Raw genomic sequence first — 4546 nt, 5'->3', positions numbered from 1 at the left:
GGAAAGAGTTGATTAAGAGACACAAACTACCAGGTATAAAATATATAAGCAACAGGGATATACTGTACAACACAGGGAAATATAGTCATTATTTTGTAATAACTTCACATGGAGCATAATCTATAAAAATATTGAATCATTACACTGTATACTGAAACAAATATAATAGTGTAAATCAATTATACTTAAATTTATTAAGAAAAAATAGTAAGTAGTTCAAATATCAGTTCAGTTCAGTAGCTCAGTCATGTCTGACTCTTTGCGACCCCATGAACTGCAGCATGCCAGGCCTCCCTGTCCATCACCAACTCCCGGAGTCTACCCAAACCCATGTCCGTTGAGTTGGTAATGCCATCCAACCATCTCATCCTCTCTCATCCCCTTCTCCTCCTGCCCTCAATTTTTCCCAGCATCAGGGTCTTTTCAAGTGAGTCAGCTCTTCACATCAGGTGGCCAAAGTACTGGAGTTTCAGCTTCAACATCAGTCCTTCCAATGAACACCCAGGACTGATCTCCTTTCAGATGGACTGGTTGGATCTCCTTGCAGTCCAAGAGACTCTCAAGAGTCTTCTCCAACACCACACTTCAAAAGCATCAATTCTTCAGTGCTCAGCTTTCTTTATAGTCCAACTCTCACATCCATACATGACCACTGGATAAACCAGAGCCTTGACTAGACAGACCTTCGTTGGCAAAGTAATGTCTCTGCTTTTGAATATGCTGTCTAGGTTGGTCATAACTTTCCTTCCAAAGAGTAAGCGTCTTTTAATTTCATGGCTGCAGTCACCATCTGCGGTGATTTTGGAGCCTCCCAAAATAAAGTCAGCCACTGTTTCCACTGTTTCCCCATCTATTTCCCATGAAGTGATGGGACCGGATGCCATGATCTTTGTTTTCTGAATGCTGAACTTTAAGTCAACTTTCTCACTCTCCTCTTTCACTTTCATCAAGAGGCTCTTTAGTTCTTCTTCACTTTCTCCTGTAAGGGTGGTGTCATCTGCATATCTGAGGTTATTGTTATTTCTCCCGGCAATCTTGATTCCAGCTTGTGCTTCCTCCAGCCCAGCATTTCTCATGATGTACTCTGCGTATAAGTTAAATAAGCAGGGTGACAATATACAGCCTTGACATACTTATTTTCCTATTTGGAACCTGTTTGTCGTTCCAGGTCCAGTTCTAACTGTTGCTTCCTGACCTGCATACAGGTTTCTCAAGAGGCAGGTCAGGTGGTCTGGTATTCCTATCTCTTTCAGAGTTTTCCACAGTTTATTGTGATCCACACAGTCAAAGGCTTTGGCATAGTCAATAAAGCAGAAATAGATGTTTTTCTGGAACTCTCTTGCTTTTTTGATGATCCAGCAGATGTTAGCAATTTGATCTCTGTTTCCTCTGCCTTTTATAAAACCAGCTTTAACATCAGCAAGTTCATGGTTCACAATTGCTGAAGCCGGGCTTGGAGAATTTTGAGCATTACTTTATTAGCACATGAGATCAATGCAATAGTGCAGTAGTTTGAGCATTCTTTGGCATTGCCTTTCTTTGGGATTGGAATGAAAATTGACCTTTTCCAGTCCTGTGGCCATTGCTGAGTTTTCCAAATTTGTTGACATATTGAGTGGAGCACTTCCACAGCATCATCTTTTAGGATTTGAAATAGCTCCACTGGAATTCCATCACCTCCACTAGCTTTGTTTGTAGTGATGCTTCCTGAGGCCCACTTGACTTCACATTCCAGGATGTCTGGCTCTAGGTGAGTGATCACACCATCATGTTTATCTGGGTCGGTTCAAATATAATTTCTAACAAAATATATAAATAATTTTGTATCTCATTTAAATAAAAGAAGGTCTAGTTAAAAGTTTCTTGAGGACTACTCTGTCCTCTGACACTGTTACTTGAATACCCTAGCTTACAAAGAACTCTTCCGTATATTAGCCAGTCTTTCCCACAGCCACCCAAGATAGGTAACGTGGAGAAAAATGGAATTTTCTCAGTCATGTCTGATTCTTTGCAACCCCACAGATGATACAATTTTCATTTTTTAAAGAAAACTGAAGCTTGGTCCTGAAACCAAGTCCTATACACTGCCCAAAAAACTGAGAAGAAACAGAAAGCAGAGTAAATCCTTAGGAAGCAAGTTATGTTTTAAATGTTACAATTTGTGAATTGCGTTTGAATAGGTTCTCAATAAATTGAAAGGGAAATGTTTTCAATCTATGTGTACTCATTTTGAAGTAATTATAAGCAAAATTTAAAACTATATTCATCTATTTAGTCAAGCCTTTATTAAGTACCTACTATATGGATGATGCTGTGAAAGTGCTGCACTCAATATGCCAGCAAATTTGGAAAACTCAGCAGTGGCCACAGGACTGGAAAAGGTCAGTTTTCATTCCAATCCCAAAGAAAGGCAATGCCAAAGAATGCTCAAACTACCACACAATTGCACTCATCTCACATGCTAATAAAGTAATGCTCAAAATTCTCCAAGCCAGGCTTCAGCAATACGTGAACCATGAACTTCCAGATGTTCAAGCTGGTTTTAGAAAAGATAGAGGAAACAGAGATCAAATTGCCAACATCCGCTGGATCATGGAAAAAGCAAGAGAGTTCCAGAAAAACATATATTTCTGCTTTATTGACTATGCCAAAGCCTTTGACTGTGTGGACCACAATAAACTGTGGAAAATTCTGAGAGAGATGGGAATACCGGACCACCTGACCTGCCTCTTGAGAAATCTGTATGCAGGTCAGGAAGCAACAGTTAGAACTGGACATGCAACAACAGACTGGTTCCAAATAGGAAAAGGAGGACGTCAAGGCTGTATATTGTCATCCTGCTTATTTAACTTATATGCAGAGTACATCATGAGAAACACTGGACTGGAAGAAACAAGCTGGAATCAAGATTGCCAGTAGAAATATCAATAACCTCAGATATGCAGATGACACCACCCTTATGGCAGAAAGTGAAGAGGAACTCAAAGCCTCTTGATGAAAGTGAAAGAGGAGAGTGAAAAAGTTGGCTTAAAGCTCAACATTCAGAAAACTAAGATCATGGCATCCGGTTCCATCACTTCATGGGAAATAGATGGGGAAACAGTGGAAATAGTGTCAGACTTTATGTTTTGGGGCTCCAAAATCACTGCAGATGGTGACTGCAGCCATGAAATTAAAAGACGCTTACTCCTTGGAAGAAAAGTTATGACCAACCTAGATAGCATATTCAAAAGCAGAGACATTACTTTGCCGACTAAAGTCCGTCTAGTCAAGGCTCTGGTTTTTCCTGTGGTCATGTATGGATGTGAGAGTTGGACTGTGAAGAAGGCTGAGCGCTGAAGAATTGATGCTTTTGAACTGTGGTGTTAGAAGAGACACCTGAGAGTCCCTTGGACTGCAAGGAGATCCAGCCAGTCCATTCTGAAGATCTGCCCTGGGATTTCTTTGGAAGGAATGATGCTAAAGCTGAAACTCCAGTACTTTGGTCACCTCATGCGAAGAGCTGACTCATTGGAAAAGACTCTGATGCTGGGAGGGATTGGGGGCAGGAGGAGAAGGGGACGACAGAGGATGAGATGGCTGGATGGCATCACGGATTCGATGGACGTGAATCTGAGTGAACTCCGGGAGTTGGTGATGGACAGGGAGGCCTAGCGTGCTGCAATTCATGGGGTCGCAAAGAGTCAGACACAACTGAGCGACTGGACTGAACTGATATGGACAATCCTGTGCAAAATATTTAAGGAATAGAAAGATGAATTTTTAACTAGTGCCAACTCTCAAGGAGAGTTTTCAATCTAATGATAATGAGTTTAACACAAACTGTAGGAAAGGAATTAGGAGTAAGCGTTTGCCCTTGAGAAAAATCACCTCATTTTTGTAGTTTAAGGCATAAATTGCCAGTTGGTAAACAGTGCCATTATACTCACTTTTATTAGTTCATCATCTTTAAAGGAGGTATATCTTTTTCTTCTAAAAACATCTTATTCAATCACATCTTTATGACTGGTTTGAATTTTTAAAGCAAAAGTTTGCTCAAAGAGCAAAATAAGATTCATAAAATCAAACTGACATTATGCACAGAAAGACAAGTATCTACAACAGCATGTAAGTTCAGTATTAAAGGGTTAAATCTGAGTTACTTTGAGACTTGTCCTGAACAAGTTCGTATGTACAATTTCATCATCTATAAAACAGGGGTGATATTTAATTCCAATTAAGATTATAACTCAGATACTACAATTATTTCCACCTGTCATAATAAACAGAGTTAAAAAAAACTAGTATAAAAACTTTTCTAATAATTTATGTTTTAAAAATAAACTGGAATGAAAGTAGGTAGAAGAAAAAGTGACGATGGTGTGGATAATTTAAACAGTAACTCTCGGTGCATAAATGAATATAATTGTGCAAGTTATCTATTTTTTCCTACATCTTACTACTTTTTAAAAAATGGCTCAGATAAGAAACTTAAAATACCTAGTAAAATAACTTTTGAGGGTTCATTTTGTGAGATGTATTGAAGAGAAAAAGGAGGAGAAAATAG

Source organism: Ovis canadensis, chromosome 3 (genome assembly GCF_042477335.2).
Source record: "Ovis canadensis isolate MfBH-ARS-UI-01 breed Bighorn chromosome 3, ARS-UI_OviCan_v2, whole genome shotgun sequence".
In the NCBI taxonomy this organism is placed as follows: Eukaryota; Metazoa; Chordata; class Mammalia; order Artiodactyla; family Bovidae; genus Ovis; species Ovis canadensis.
This window is presented reverse-complemented; position numbering follows the sequence as displayed.